The 17,100-nt window shown below is 37.8% G+C and overlaps 1 protein-coding gene across 10 annotated transcripts in view; it reads left to right on the top strand.

Moving 5' to 3' along the window:
* Positions 1-17,100, top strand: part of CLSTN2 (calsyntenin 2) — a 299,047-nt gene that overhangs the window by 149,143 nt on the left and 132,804 nt on the right. Inside the window, exon 1 of one of the 10 annotated variants that reach the window (XM_071751847.1) lies at positions 8,678-8,734. The exons of the other annotated variants lie outside the window; for them this stretch is intronic. The gene's annotated coding sequence lies outside the window, so the exon portion shown is untranslated. Of the gene's footprint in view, positions 1-8,677; positions 8,735-17,100 lie in introns of those variants that run through there. 10 annotated transcript variants of the gene reach the window in all.

Here is a 17,100-nt window from a genome sequence, read left to right as displayed (position 1 = left end):
ATGTCCTGTTCAAGTGAAGAATCCAGAGAACAAGAAGCATGGGCAGAAACCCCAAGAAATCTGATCTTAGGAAGAATGTAGGGTATTTAATCTCGTGAATAAAGGACTAATGGAACAAAGGAATTTACATTGAAGATTTGGAAAGCTTCTCTGTTTACTAGGACTAGGAAAAGTATTTTGAAATTACAGCAGAGGAATGGCTGATCTAGTACTATTTTGACTTTACAAAAAATCTCTAATGCACTAAAAATGATTAACTGCTAGGCTAAATGGCTTAGGGAATTGTGGCATTTCTATTACTGGAAGATTTTATGTAGGTGTTGAGAAAGGTTTGTGTTAGGAATATGCTTGTTTAGAGGTACAGTTGGAGTAGGTAACCTCTTAGGACATCTATCCTGCTTCTGATTATTTTATGAGGGATTTGAAATTGATCATGTTAAAGGATTGAAAGCATATGACAGGAAGTCTCCTGTATGGTGTTAGCAGTACAGTTGTCATGACAAGAACAGAAACAGAGATTGGAACTCTCCATTTTTTTAACAAGCACTTTTCCATGGAAAGCTGTTGGCAGTACATCACAAGAAATGAAAGAAAAAAACCCCAAAACATTTAGGTATTGCAGGCTTCTTCAGTTCTGCATCTAGTTTCCCAGACTCCACACAGTGTAAAATACAAAGCATTAAGAAAAGGCTGTTGGGATATTTCACTCTTATTGGTTGTCCTTAAGATAGATCAATTTTTCTGTTTTGAAAGGACATTTTTACCAAATGTAGTTTAGAAGTTATCTATTTATAAATCTCATGCATGTCTTCATCTGCACTGTTTCTCTTTAGTGAGATTTTTAGAGAATAACTTCCCACAACTGTATAAACTAGTTCCAATGTAACTGCTTTGTTTTCTTTGCTGCATTTGTCCTGCTGTGTCCTGCTGTAAGGTGAGCTGTTTTCTTTAAGAAGCCTATGTTTTGAAGGAAAATTGCATTGGAATACTTAAAGCATACAGAAATGAAAATAGGGGAAAAAGCCACATCAGTCTTTTTCTTTGTAAATTAAATGTTCAAATCTCTTTTGTTAACCAACGTAATACTCAGTAACACAGTACATAGCTTGAACATTGTCTAGTCTAGATTTTCCAAAAGTAAATGTTGTACCTACAGGCATCTTACCATTAATTCCCTGCTATTAGAACTATGGCTGTTGCGTTCTCTGTCTTGTATCTGCAAGGGAGAAACCCGGGTATACCCCAAAGTTCGTATCTGTTGACTGAGACATGGGTTTCTTTGGAAGGTTTGGGTTATTTTCAGGTACAGTCTATGAAGACTTTAAATATTTAGAAAACTCTTGAATTTATATTCAGAGAGAAAGTTGATGCAGTACAAAGTATCGGTGTGGCGTGCTCGTAGTGCCCCGTGTAACTGGACTGATTTTTGAACTATCAGAATCTTTAAATGTTTACTTTTAGGCCTTTCAATTATGGGAACAGCTTGCTATTCTCTTTGAAAGGTGCTGTATTTGCTGAAAATCCTCTGGGTCTCCATATGCTGTTTAGGATATGTTTTGTTTTTTTTTCTGAGGGGTAGAGTTCTTAGCCAAAATAAAAAAGCATCTAAAAGATAAAACAACATAAGAGAACAGTAAGTGCAATATAATGAACAGAAGTTATTTCAGATAGTTGGCAATCCATTACCATTTTTTATCCTTTACAGTTAGGTCTACCAGCTGTCTATTATTTTTGGCAACTGCTAGCCAATCCAGTTGCAGATAAATTATAATGAATTATAAACCTCAGCTCAGAAACCTTTGTGTATTTTATATGGGACAGAGGGTTGAGGGGGAAGATAACATTTCTTCTGTATATAGTAAATGGCAAGGGTAGTTTCCCCTGAAGGCTCCCACTTAGGGTAGTGGTTGACTAAAAATTCGTACCTGATTTAGTAAATTGTTGGATGATAGCAATCAGGATGCTGACTGGTTGAGTAATGAGATTTTGATGACTGCATGCTCCCTGATAAGTGCTTCAAAACCATTAAGTGCTGTAATACTAATAACATGTGAGGAATGTAGAGTCTTTAGTATTTAAAAAAAGTTTGCCTTCTAGTCATAAACTGCTGAGAATAAGGATTGTCTTTTTATTTGTGTTATTCTCATCACTGATTAATAAATAATAGGATTTTTGTATGAATCCAGAAGGATCATGACAAAAAGGTGGTTAGCCTTGGCAAGCATTACAGCAGATGCACAAGCAGCAAACTCACCAGAAAAGTATCATAGCAGTTGTGCATATTGTCTGAGATTCTTTCCTTAATGACCTTTCAGCAGAGATTGGATTCATCAATACAACCCTTTCCATGGAGGCATATTTTACAATATTACTGCAATTCAATATTCAATGCTATGCAGCCAGCCCTACTGCTTGATTTAGCTGTTCCTTTTTCATCAGTGCTGTTTGATCAATGAATACACAGTTTAAAAAAGAATCATTTTAAAGAATAAATGGCACAGACTGTAATTGTTACATATTCTGTTTCTCTGTAATGCATTTCATAATTAGAATGCCATATTGTAACAACTCTTGAGACCTGATCTACGTAATGCATTTTTTAGCTTTGCAACTGAATTTTTTACTATTTTCTTAATTTCTACAAAGCCATACGTTGTAATATTCTATCTCTTGAATGTCAGGATCCTCCTAGATTTGCTAGAGAAACTACAGGAACAGAAACAAAGCAGGGAAAATTCTGACTTTATTGTTTTTGTTTAAATTTTAACTTTTATAGAAAAAATAATTTCATACCTCTTAATCCAGTGGAATAGAGAGCTTAATGTAGACTTATTCAGAACAGATACTGTTCACAAGGACTGCCAGCTGCTTTTATGAACTCTTGAAATCTTCCTGATGTGGCAACAGATGAGTTCGGTGGAGTTTAATCTGAAAAGAAATCAATTAAAATCCCTTTTAAGAGATTATAAAATTAATATAACATGGATTTAATTCATTTTAATGCCACAAATTAATAAAAAGAAAAGTGAGAAGGTTGATGGGTTCCACCATACTCCTAGGCTTTATGACTACATTAAGCTGGATTGTGAGCACTGAATGTCAAAATAACAGGACTTGAAGTTAAAGGAGGAAAAGGGATGAGCTGCTGTGCTTTAGAGAAATTAGGCATATCTGCCTTTTTTTTATTGAGCAGAGACATTTTAGAGTTCTAGAAATAATTTTTATTACTTATGTTTCTGGGTAATATGATGTTCAATTTTATGTTAATTATTTTTAAGGCAGCTGAAAATGAAATCAGATATCATGTAAGTACCCTTATCTGTTCTGTTTTCAGATCACCATTAGCTACCAGTTCTTTCTGCAAAAATATTGCATGGGGTTCATACATGTACCATTCTCAGGAGCTCACAGATCCATTTTTGCTATGATAAGAGAAGCTGAAGCCCAGTCCCCTTATGAACACCCTGGGATGCAGTTTGAGTCTAGATGGGAGTGAACTAACTGTTCAGTAAATAAAAGGAGGAGCTACTTCACAATTTCTTTATTTTTTTGCCCCTAAAGGCAGACTGAAAGCTGAACCATGAGCAGAGTTATTAGTGGCCTTAATTCTGTTCAGTTGCCTGATTTTGCAGGCTGGTCCTTTTGATTGGTGGCCTAGGATCAGGGTAGGTGTCATGGCTTTGTGAAAAACTTCAGGTCAGAGCTTCTGCCAGATTGTTGGTGTTACATTTCTGCGTTACATTTCTGCGTTACATTTCTGCGTTGAGGATGATGACACAAAGTTAAACATTGCAGTCCTCTGGTAGCCGTCCTACCTGTGTGCCGTGGAAAGATGTTGGCTGGAGTGCTAACAGCTTCTAGGGCTTCTGCACTGGGAGATTGTTGTTTAGGGAAGAGTTTTCTATGTGACCTTAGCAAAATATTGTTCTGTGCTGTGGAAGGAGGCAGATAAACATTTTTTCAGTTCCTTTCCTGGTGCTCTAATAAATTTCTCCATGGATAAAGCTCTGAATCTTGTAGCAGGATGGTGTTAGAGAGGTCAGCTAGACTTATTAACCTGGTGCTTTTGAGTCTGTAAGATGTCCCTCCACACAATCTCATTTCTTTGGTAGAACTGTTAGCTTGTGCTTCAGAGAAATGAAGAAGCAGAATATGGCATCTTTCATGTAGATGGCAATAACTCTGGATGCTCTATTCCTCCTTGTGGAAACAGCTTTATCTTTACAAACCAAAGCTACTGGAAAAAAAATAGAGCTGCTCACATGTTCATTGTTTATTTAGCTAGGTTTACAAAACCAGATAATCCTTTATTAGGAATTACCAGAAAATCAGAGGATGAAGGCCAAACACCTGCAATGTGATATTCAGGGATAAAGTTTCCCATTTCCCACTTAAAGTTCAGTGCAGGAGTCTTTGAGATATTGGCTGTTTCAGCTCTATTTGAAGCATTAAAGAGTTCTTCCCTCTCAGGATGATCTTTCAGAAAGACTGCTGCTAGCAGTTCTCTGTATGATTTGGGAGAATAAGAGGCTTTACACATTTAAGTCTAACCTTTATGTTTTTCCTGTCCAGTTTTGCATTGGCTATAGAGGATAGAGCTTAAAGACCAAGAGGGAGCAGCCAGTTTTTTGAGAGACTCAAGCTCCATAGTCTCTCCAGTGGAACAGTCATAGCCTGTCTGCAGACTGGCAATTCACCAGCTTGGAGTGGTTTCTGTTGTTGACATGTGAATCAAGTGTTTGTTCATAGGCAATGGCTGCATTAAAAAGTCAGTTTGTAGACTGCAGACAGGAATATGGAGATGATGCATCCTTCAAGGACTGAAGGAACACTTTCAGGATTCAAAGGGAGAAATAGCTGACCTCATTAACTCTTTCCAGTGTATTCTTTCCCTTCCCTCAAGCATGATCTGTAGAACCAGTAGGTTTTCACTTGCCCCATTGCCATAATGCTAGAGGTAGGATGCTCTAAGTGAAGCTTGCTACAGTGTTTTCTGTCATCTTGATTGTGAGGTCTCAAATAGTCAGGTTATTTTCTGTGTGAATCCCATTTTTTTTATTTTATAGCCTTTAAGGATACTGTCATCCTACTTCCAGTTAGCTCTATCACTATCCTAATACTGTCAATTATCACCTGTCATAATTTTACAGATGTAACATTTGGAGCTCACTAAAGCATTAGCATAGAGGTTATGTCATACATTTTCTTATATGTTTTAACTTCACCTATAAGCCTATAATCTTTATGATAAATCATCTTGCCTGCTGTTGTCATCTGCCTGCTGCTGCCTGCTTCCCATTTTCTTACTATTTCTAATACTAGACTTGCCAGAAGAGAAGGGAGAAATGTGAAGAAATTGTGCTGGAATGGAAGTTTATAAATTACAGATGTAACAGAAAAATAAAGCAGAAAATAAATAGTGGAATGAGAATTATAAAGGAAAAGAAAATGGTGATATCACTCTAAGTAGAGATGTGAAAACCACCATGTTACATTTGTTCTTTGATATGAAGAGAAGGACTTCTTTTTCCTGAAGGTTTGCAGTGTTGCTGCCATCTTAGGTTATGTTTCTTGGCAAAATTTTTAAACTGAACACAGAAAAATCAATAAACTCTAAATAAAATCAATAAAATAAGTCACTTTAGTCATATCTTAGGCTGAAACTCACCAAGTTCTACAGGTTTAAATGAAATTTACTTCATTTTAATTTGAATGAGTAGTGAGACAGAGGTGTCTAGATGCATTACAGATTCCTGTTAGTGATCCCAAGGAATATCAGCTTTTAAAATTGGTTTTAACTTTGCAAATTCCTTTGAAAATTTCAGCTCTTGTCATTATAGCAATGCTTCTACCAACACTGTATTCAAAAGACATCAAACTGAAAATTTCCTGTATCAAGTCATAAGAGTGAATCCAAATTTGGCAAATGCTTCAAAAGTTGAGCTGGACCGTGTGGAGTGACCTTGTAGAAGCTCTGCTGTTTCTTTTGGAAACAAATTTGAAGCATGTTTTGTTTGGTTTTTTCCATTTCTTTGGTAGTTAAAAGTTGAAAGAGAGTACCAGGGATTTTGTTACTGGTGTGTTTGCAGTTTTTTGTGTTCCTTTTAATAACCAGTCCTCTCACCTTTAACCCTGGTGGTTGGAGGTTTAGGGCTTTTGAGGTTTTTTGTTTGTTTGTTTTGTTTTTTGTTTTGTTTTCTGTTTTAAAGAGCTGTCACCAAACATTTATAGGAGGAAAGCTTTTAATTTTTCCTAGTACACAGATCAGAGTACATCTCCGATCACTGAGGTGAGAAATAATATTTTAAAGATGCCTAAATCATAACAGCTATTCAGTCTTATCAGTTTATTCCAAGTCTGAGCTAAGGCTGTTGCAGAAGTGAAAAGGGCAGAGCTATCTAATCTTTCTGTAAGGAACTGTGAGGAAGGAATATCTATAAATAAAAGGTGTAAGTGTTTTAAAATGTCTTAGTGTACATCCAAAAGACTTCTTTTTTCCTCAATAGGACATTTCTGAGTGAGAGAGAAATCATTTACTGTGAAATCAGGTTAGCAGTAGGCGAAAGCAAATTAAGCTCCATCAGAGGCTGAGGTATGTTCCTTCATATGTACCAGAACTGTCTGCTCTATAATCAATTTGTTGAAAACAGCTGCCTTTCCATACTGCTTTACTTGTCATATGAAAGGCAATGTGAATTTTAATAGTCTCTTCTTTGCATGGTAGTGGAGCTAAATTAATTTAGCTGGTGTGCAGAATGGTTGCAAAGGTAAGGTACCTTTCTTTAAAAATAATTACAGTTAAAACTGAGTTGAGAGGTAGATGTGTTAAATTGCCCTCTGTATAACACCAGCAGATTTGTACAGCAAGAGTGAGTATTTTTGGGGGGATAAGAAAAAATAGAGTATCATCTTTCCTGATTTTTTCAACTGCATTCAGGCTGCTATGATAAGGAGGGTGTTTGCCTTCCTGAGCAAAGCTTTAGGTATTGTTTTAACCACTAAAGATGTTTTTCTACAGACACACCTTTATTGCCTACAGGAAAGCCTACATACATATTTGAGGATTCCTTCAGTCTGCTTGCAGAGGTGATTATAAATGTATTGACAAATTAAATCCAGTGAACACTGGGTGGAATGTCTGGTGGAAGCACTGCAGAATGAGTTCTGTGCCAAAAGCACCAGTAACAAAATAGCACTTGGTCTGTGTGCAGAAGGGCAAGCACGGAAGAAGAATAAATGAAAAAAAACACAACCAAAACAACAACCAACCAACCAAAACCTACACTTTTATTGTAATTTATATAGAAAACCAGTCTTAACCATCCATCCCAACCCCCCTTAAAAGTGCTCAGCTGCTCACCTGTTTCAGTTTTATTAAGCAAATTGTTGCTGTGACTATGTGAAATGCATTCCAGCTGTGATCAACTTGTGTTTACCCTCACACCTGAAAAATTTCACTGAGTAAGAAGTTAAAAATAAGAATATTCAGGCTTCTTTTTGAAGAAGTGAAGTTCAAGTCACTTCTTTTTGAAGAAGCCAGAATAACATCATTAGCATTTGTTCTGTGCAGTCCCCCACCAAAACCAAACCAAACCAAAAAAAATCCCAGTTCATGTCCCTTGTGGAAGCAGGGAACATATTCCAGCATACCCAGAGCAGGAGGCTGGGTGTGGGGATCTGCTTTTCAGCATCAGCACATTGCTGTTGGAGCTGAAGAAATTGGGGCTGATACTACATCACCTCCCCTGTGCCCAGCCCAGAGCAGCTGCAGCTCTTACAGGGCACTTCCAGGCTCCCATTTCACACTATCAAACATACAGATAGTGTACAAAATGCTGCATTCTTAGCTCCTATTAATTGGGAAAATAAATATCTAACCCCCTGGCCACGCGGAAATGACAACAAGGTTTATCTCTGTTACATGAAGAACTGTCACTTTGCTGTGAAGTATTAGTGTAGCAAATGGAGCAAACACAGCATTTATTGTAATTAAATTGACTGTAAATTAAGACGTGCTTAATATTTCATTTCACCGGTCTCCTGGGGCTCACTGCTATTGAGTGGGTGCTGAGATTCAAACGTGTTTTCGATCAAAATAAACGTGCCACAAAAACTGTTCTGGAGAAGCTTTGGGCTCAGCAGCACCAGGTGCTACTAAGTCAGAATCACCTGGGGCTTATAAAGAGGTGAGGGCTCCTCCTCCTCCAGAGCCCTAACGCTGCGTCGCACGAGCCCCCTGAGGCACCGCTCGAGCCCCCTGAGGCACCGCTCGAGCCCCCTGAGGCACCGCACGAGCCCCCTGAGGTACCGCTCGAGCCCCCTGAGGTACCGCTCGAGCCCCCTGAGGTACCCCACGAGCCCCCTGAGGCACCGCACGAACCCCCTGAGGTACCGCTCGAGCCCCCTGAGGCACCGCACGAGCCCCCTGAGGCACCGCACGAGCCCCCTGAGGCACCGCACGAACCCCCTGAGGTACCGCTCGAGCCCCCTGAGGCACCGCTCGAGCCCCCTGAGGCACCGCACGAACCCCCTGAGGCACCGCTCGAGCCCCCTGAGGCACCGCACGAACCCCCTGAGGTACCGCTCGAGCCCCCTGAGGCACCGCACGAGCCCCCTGAGGCACCGCACGAACCCCCTGAGGTACCACTCGAGCCTTCTGAGGCTCAGGCGGGTGCAGTCGCAGTTCCCCGCGGCATTGCTTGACCCTGGGTTTCAGTGAAACACCTTGAGTCTGGTGAGTCCTCGCGTGTATTTTCTAGACTTTTTTTTGTAATGTGGGGGGCAGGAGGGGTGTAGGGGGAAAGCTGTGGCTGTGTCGCAGGAGTGGTGCGGGTCCGGTGCCACCTTCCCCACAGCAGCAGCTGAGGGTGGCTCCGTGTGCTGGTGGGAGACATGGCGCCCCTTCCGAGCACTGGAGCGCCTTGCACCCACCCAGAGCTAGGGTGGTTTGTACTTTGTACTTTTGGTGGTGGAGGCTCCTGTTTGGGCAGGCTGCGAGTATTCTGGGGAGTGCTCCCCCCAGCTGGGGGGTGGAAAGAAGCAGGGAAGCCGCCATGTGGCCTGTGGCTCTCGACTGTGTGAGCTTTGTGTGGAGGTGAAGCTCAGGATGGATGTTTGTCCTCGGTGTTTCCTCTGAACCTGTATTTTATACTTTTACCAGAGTGTTTCCTCATTAAAATACAGGAGAAACTAAAGCCTACTACATTACCTTAGCAGCACCAAGAATATAATAAAAACTACTGTTGTGTGTCAGGGAGCTTTAATTGAAAATAATTGTTCCATGGTCGTTTTAAGGTCCAGAGAAAGTTATTTATTCTTAGAAGTTGAGAAAGTAGCAGTCAGTAGCCAAATGTTTTGTATAAATGGAATCTAAAGTGAAGGGAATGTATTTTTCCTCAGTAGTTTTATGTGTCGGTTTCGGTTGTTTTTTGTTTTGGTTATGTTTTTGTGGTTTGTTTGTTTGGGTTTTTTTAATCCTTGTGTTTATTTGGGTTTTTGAAAAGAGGGGAAGGTAGTGGTTCTGGAAAAAAAAACCAGAAGTATCATAGTAATGTTTTGTAGGTTATAAGGAAGTTTATTTTTTAAACTTTCACGGGGTTCTCTTTGCTTACTTTTGCTTCAGTTTCCTAAAGTTCTTATTCAAATGAATGAAGTGCTATGTCTGAACTTTCAAATTGCTTCAAAGAGAAATGTATCAGGACTTGTACTTCCTACAAGCTTTACTTCGTCTTGCCAGCCTTAGGTTATGAATGAACATGCTTTAAGGAAAAGAGCTGTGTGGTGGATTTTAAATGCTTTCATCTTTAATTGGAGGAGAAGAGAGAACTATGTAAAATGGTTATAAAATTTTTAATGTAATTTGCAGCCAATTTAGTATGTTGATTTAGGCAACAGCAAAGATTAGTTTTAGCTACATAGGGTGATAAGTGACTGGAGTTTCCACACTGGGTTGTTGAACGAGAAGCCTGTTACAAGTGCTGGAATATTTGGCCTTTACACTTAGTTAAAAAAATTCTCTTTATACTTTCATGCAGTCTTAATTTGATGCTTTTGTGAGGCAAATAACATGTAACAATGTTGAAATAATTACTTTGCATTTAATGAGAAGGTACCCTTGGAGTACTCTTCGATAATTCATGTGCTTACAGTCACCGTATGTGTTGGCTTTGTGGGACATGGCAATTGTTTGTGAATAACTGGGTCGACCATACTGTGACCTCGTTCGTGTTTTCCTTCACCAAACAAAGGCAGAGCTGGCAAATTCCTGTGTGAAAAGCAGTAAGCTTTAGCTTTCTTCCTTAAATACTTAGCTGAAGTTCGGGTAATTATGTCACAGTATGAACACTTGTTTGGTTTTTTTTTCTCAATAGCCATAACCACCTGTAATGATAAGCATAAATAAATACCAGCATTTGATGTCTACTGAAATGAAGGAACTAGACAGAAATTTAGTATTTTAAGTTTACAGTCTAAAACCTTTCTCTATGGTGAACTACAACTTCTGTTGTACAACAGCTGACCACCTTACCTTCTTAGCCCTGTAGCTTGTGGTCCTTGATTTTGTTGTCTTCATTTGATGTTTTGTCTATGTATTTTTCATCACTGTACTTAATGAAAACTGATAACTTGAGAAGAACAAACTTTTGCTAATCTTAAGTTTGATGTTCTTTTTGACTATGTGTTTCAATCTAGGTTTTACTGAGATATTTTTGCTGAAATGTGATGGCCTGCTATTTGTGTTGAAGCTTATGTAGAATAAAAGCAAAAGACTTGCTCCACTACTTATTGTGAATAATCTGACAACTGTTAGGAGGTGTTCGGACATGAGATATTTTTCAGTCCATGGTGCTGAACAGAAAAATGTGCATAGTAAATTTAATTTGTCCAGTGTAATGTTTCCCTTTAGAGTCCACAGACAGGCAGTACCATAGTAGATCTTTTTTTTTCAAGGCGTAGTGTGACTGAAGGTAGAGCCATCCCCACAGTCAGTCAAAAATGCATTCATTCTGGGAATTTACAGTAGTTGTGGATGTCTTATGCCAAAATAGCTAGTAAAGTATACACTGTTTATATATGGAGTAAAACAAGCAAGTCTTTAGGACATATCTGACTGCTCCAGTACAAGAGAACTGAATTTTGTCTGTCTGTATGGATGGAGAGACATTTGTAGTAGGGATGTTTTAAAGAATTTTTAGAGTATGTCTTCTAGATCTCTTCAAGCATAGTCTTATCTATGTCAAGTATTGGTAAATGGTGTTGAATAACAGTAGCGTAGGTGTTGATTATGTATATAACCAATAGAAATCTTGGGGGAAAACAATCAATAGTTTGTAACTGTATTACAAAGCTTATAAAAGGATGCCTATGCAGCAAAGCCATTTTTAAAATATCAGTATCCTCTTAATTTTCTAATGGCATAGATATTGCGTATTTCAATCTATGGAGCAAAAGATATGACCTCTTCTGTCCAGTTTGTTTGTCTTGTAGCACTTGGAAGTCAGGTTGATGTTGGCATTTTATGCGCCAACACATTGATGTTTCTTTTTGGCAACATCAAACATGCAGATGATGTTTTCTTAGCTTTGCCAAGCTATAGTTTTTGAGGATTCCTCCCCACCCTGCCAAATGCAGAGAAGAGAATATAAACATTTTTCTGTGTGCACATTTCACGTGTTGCACTGAGGATCTGGCATCCCTAGGAATGGTTCCAAGTTTTATGGTAACTTCTCTTTAAAGAAGATGCTGTGGTTCTGAAGTTGTTTCCGCACAAATACAAACTAAATACATATGTTTAAAATACTTTTTGGTCAGATGGAAATCTTGATACCATTTTCAATGGCATCATGTTTCCTGGTTTTATTGTTTTTCCTGTTTATCATTTCTCCCCCTGTCTTATTTGGAATATGAAATTCACATAATTATTGTTATTGCTGTTATTGTTATTACTATTATTTTATTTTTAATTGGAAATCAATTCCAGGTTGACCATATTCCATATTTATGAATTTCCAAATTATTGAAAGCATCTTGGAGTTCAAACTCCAGTCATGTACAAACTAACTCTGAATGTTAGTTTAACTTCGGTAATAGTGATTCTGCTATGGAGTACTTGTAGTTCTGTCATAGAATGCTTTAACAATAGTATTTTTGGACTGAAGAAGCTTCAACCATAGAGCAGGAACAATCATATTTTTATCATTCAATGACAACAAGTTAAGCCAGCTAAACTGTAGCATATAATAAAGATGTCCTGTCACTTAATGCAGTACAGGCTTTCAGTAGTTCTCAAATAGTATCTCTTGAATATCCACTTAGAGTTGAAAAATCACCATAAAGTCAGTGTTGCACTTCAGCCTTCATAAAATCTGAATCTGATTTTGGAGCTGAGCAGCCCATGTTCAGCTATATAATATTTAATCATCTCCTAGTCAAGGTGTGGTCTAAGTGCTTGTGTCACAGGCTGAAGGTAACTCAGTGTAATTTCTGTCCCCAGGAAAACTATAGGTTGAGACCTTTTGGAACCACGCTTCTGGGCATTTCAAAGAGATGTTTGGGAAGAGTCAGCATGGGCTTTTCACAAGTAAATAATGTCTCACCAACCTTATTACCTGCTATGGTAAAATAACTTTGTGTGCAGGGGGAGAGTAGTAGATCTCATTTACCTTGAGTTCAGTAATGTATTCAACACTGCTTCTCACAATACCCAAGATAGTGTGCTGCAGACTGGGTGGATGGACAAATCAGTGAGTGCAGCCAGGTTTACAGCACTGTGGCCAATTCATCCTGTTCTGTCTGGGTAAAGTACCAAGCAGAGCACTGCCAGTGTCTCACCTGGGACCTGTCCTCTTCAACATCCATAACACAAATCTGGTTAGAGATCAATGAACGCACTTGCATGGAGCTGAGATGAAACCAAATGGGAGGAATCAAGTTACTGTGCTTAAAGGCTAGGATGTCATTCAGAGGGGTCAGGAGAGGCTGCAGTTTCATGCCATGAATAACTTTCAGAAAGGCACATCTAATTCTGCCTTTTATAGGGAAGGGGTGTTTTTTGTACAAGTTGTCATAAATTACTTATACATTTGGTTTAATTATTTTCTTTAAAAAAATCTTGTTGCCAAGTGGGAGGTCAGGCATTGAAGTACCATTCTTCTGTACCAGTCATTCAAGAAAACTAAGAAATCCTGTAGGATGCCTTTTCAGAAATATAGTCTGCATAAATGTTGGACATGTGATAATTGTTCTTTGCATTTCTAAATGGCTTAAGATATTACAAAAGGTTGATAGCTTTAGGAAGGCTACTTTTCCACATGAATTGTAGTATACTGAAGACAACTTAAAAAATAGTTATTCAATGAAAGCATATGTTACTGCTTACCTTGTTATGTTTTCCTCCTTAATGTAACTAACTAGGCAACCTGAAATTTAGATAGTAACTGACTGTTAAATTCTTAATTACAGCAGTCTTAACAACTGCAGTGTGGGTAATACTGTTTTATTATTAGTTCCGCATCTAAAAATCAGTTCATTCATTTTCAAGACATTTTACACACCAATTTCCATGTGCTCTTTTTGGAAGTGAATGTGTATAGTGTCTAATGAGCCAGCTAAAGCATTTATGTAATATGACTCTAGCAATTAAGAGAAAACAGAGTATCCCTTTCCAGTTTAAGGCTGTGGAATATAGTGAGTGTAGGAAAACAAACTGGATTATCTGGTTTAAATGTGTGGATGCTGAAAGTTAATTTACACAGTGCTGTGTTAGAAAACAGCATTGTTTTGAAGAGACAAACACTGAATACAAAACAACTACAGATTGAGAGTTTCAGGTAGACTGCTTAGACACTAACCAGCTAAGCATGGCATTTGGCCAGTTTAATCCCAAGGCTAATAGATGACTGCAGGTATTTCAAGTTAGTTCTAAGGATACAGGGAAAGAAGGGATAGCACTTTGTAACAGCACCCAGCTTGACATATTTTCAAATAACTGTTCCTTGTAGGGATGGTTGGGTAAGGGGAGAGTAGATAGAAACCTGTATTTGAGAAGGACTGGAGCTATTGCTAGAGTTAAGCTTCCTACTTTTACAAGACAAATGCAGGCAAGAGGAGAAGAAAACAATAATAATAGAAACAAAATCCATCTTTTTTAATTCTTCTGCCTTTTACTGTGGTACTGCTACTGTGAGCTCAGCTCACAATCTTATCAGACATTTTGTGACCTGATAAACTTGAATTAACATTGAACTGTATAGGTGAGTGCTCTTGACTGCCTCAGAGCAATGCTGTGAAAGACAGCCTTGTCTGGATAAACCTGACACTTGCTAAACAAAAGGGAAACAAAGGATAAAAGGGAGAAGAATAGGTAGAGGGAGAAAAAAGGACAAAGAAGGGAAGGTAAACCAAACTGATATTTTTAGGTCGTTCTGTCTTCAAATTGAGATTAATATGTAATCTCTTCAGACAAACTGTTTTAGTCAGGATAGTGGAAGTTCAAGGGTGTTACAAAGAATCCAAGGAGACTGGGGGAGTCGTGGCTGTACTGATAAGGCTTCCCAGAGAATTTCAAAAAGACTTAATGTCTGTTGCTATGTGCCATCTTTATAGATTGTGGTCCAATAATGGACCTAAATCATAGATGCCAATTTCAGATTCCATGTTCTTCTGTTCAGAATTGTTTCTGTGGTTTTGTCTGTGCAGTAACTTCCTTGTTTCCAGTTGTGACTTATGAGAATTGTAATAATTTTTAATATATTCCTATGTAATCACTGTTCTAAAGATTGCATAGGAAAAGACCAGAGAGAAACTGATGACTGAAATTATTGAAGCAAAATATTGTGGGTTTTTTTTCTAGGTTGGTGGTTTTCTGTTATGTTTTATTTTTTTAATGTAAAACTAAAATTTTGTTGTGCTAATATTACAGCTGACATCCGACAGCAAAGAATAATTCTACTTTGGAGCTTTTGGTCATAATTTCCTCTATTACTAAAGAAATGGCATCACTGGGGTAGCACCTGTCTATTCAGTGGGTATATTTGGGAACATGGTTAACAAAAAATCAGATATTCCTTTTGTTAATATCTGTAGTGCTCCCTCCTCAGCACAAGCTATTCCTTTCCGTCGTCTTTTTAATCTCAGTGATTGTGACTTCCTAAGATCCCTTATTATAGTGCCACTGAAGAGGAGACAGTATTTAATGACCTGTATCAGCAGGTTCATCTCTTGAGAAATCACAATAGATTTGTTTAGTCTTTGACAGTGAAAAATCTAAAGCAGACCTTTTCTTCCCAACTTGTGTATTGGTAGCACCTGCAGTCAGGAAAAATTGAAGAAGAGTACAAAAGTTCACAGGTATGTTGCAGAGTTAAGGCTACTTAAAAATAAACTTTGTTAGCTAATATGGTCAAAATAAATCAAAACCTGTCACTTGATAGTTTAAAGTATGTTCCTAAAAAGAATGAACACTTCTGACATCTCTCTAGTATTACAGGGCTACTGTCTATGTAAAGAAAAAAAAATTGTTTTTCATACAATTTTTTTTTCCCTGTGGGTTTCATAGGACCTGAACCCTACTTATTCTTGTCCATCCTATCTTGGAAAACTGCCAAGTTAACCTTTAGGTATAAGAAACTCTCTGATCACCCTTAAAGGATACAATAGTGTTTGATCTCAAACATACTACTATTTTCTGTGAAAGACTGCAGCTTTCAATTTATTATTTTAACAGATCAATAGGTACATAATTCTAAGAGGAAGTTTAGACTTGCTACCTGATGTTAAATTTGTTGGTTTTATAGTGAGTTTTATTCTCTTGTAAGGATGAAATTTCTTCAGGAGAATCAGAGATGGGAAGGTAATTCATTGGAGAAAAAGCAAATGATGCAGAAAATTCCAATACCAATTTCCTAAACAAGTCATAACTTGAATGCCAAGAAACTTGTTTCTGGCACTAACTCTAATAATATGAGTAATCTAAGACACTGATTGGAATGCACATTTTACAAACTCAATTTGACTTATAAAGATGACAGAGATAAATTAAAACTCTGAGTTATGAGAGATTGTCTTGAAGAGAAAAAAAGGCTTACCCTAGAGAGAGTAATGCTAGTTGTAGAATGGTTTATATTTTAAAGGCATTATCAAAAAAGTGGACAGACAAGTGCTGAAAATTTATCTAGGGACATTTCCAGTTGTATTTTTGTATTGCATAATATAGTATTGCATATATTTGATGTTGGATGGAATATCAAAATTGGCCTTTAAAATGAGGAGACTAGTTAATATGAAATAAAAATTCCTCTATGTCTTCCACTTCATGTATTTTTCTTCTGAAAGTACAGTCCATTACATATTTTTGGATCTAGCTTGAAATCAGGTTGCTGTAACTTGACTCAGTGGTAGAAGAGCAAGTATAAAAGTACTGAAGCTAATGTTGATTTCTTCAAAGATAGAGGGTGTGTATGAAGACAAATGGAAGGATTCAGGTTAGCATCAACCAGTTTTTTTTTTTGCCTGCTTGTATTCTACAAACTTCACCTCTCTATGCCTTAAGAAACATGAGAAATTAAACTTCTGTTGCTGTGTAGGCTAAACTTATGGAAAAGTGTATCTGCAATCTTTAACTTTCTCAGAATGAGGAAGCATCATCTTCTGAGGCTCTTTGAGTAATCACTCACTCATTAGAATGTTGGCACAGTTTCCTGAATATTTTGATGGTGTTCCTAAAAAGGGTGAAATAGTTATGAGAAAGATTAAGATCCCAGTGGAAACAGATTGCTGGTGTAATTAATGAAAATGAGAAATTTCTTGATGACAAAAGCAGTGAGGGAAAAGAGTTTTTCTTACAGTGAGTTGATATTTTTGAGCTTTAGGGTGTTAATCAGGCATAGATAACTTCAACAACACAGATGTCTTCCGCATACCCTGAATTGCTGCACCATTCAGTGATACCTACATTGTCATATGCTTTAGCTGAAATCTAGGCAACTAGAAACATTGTAAATCAGATGGTTTTCTCCTTTTATATTCTCTATCACCACATTCCAAAAAATGCATTTTTACTACTTGTCCTTGAACCATCTCTAGGAAAAAGGAAAATTGTCT

Source organism: Heliangelus exortis, chromosome 9, assembly GCF_036169615.1.
Source record: "Heliangelus exortis chromosome 9, bHelExo1.hap1, whole genome shotgun sequence".
Lineage (NCBI taxonomy): Eukaryota > Metazoa > Chordata > Aves > Apodiformes > Trochilidae > Heliangelus > Heliangelus exortis.
The sequence above is the reverse complement of the archived record's forward strand: the minus strand, read 5'-3'. Positions and strand labels throughout refer to the sequence as shown.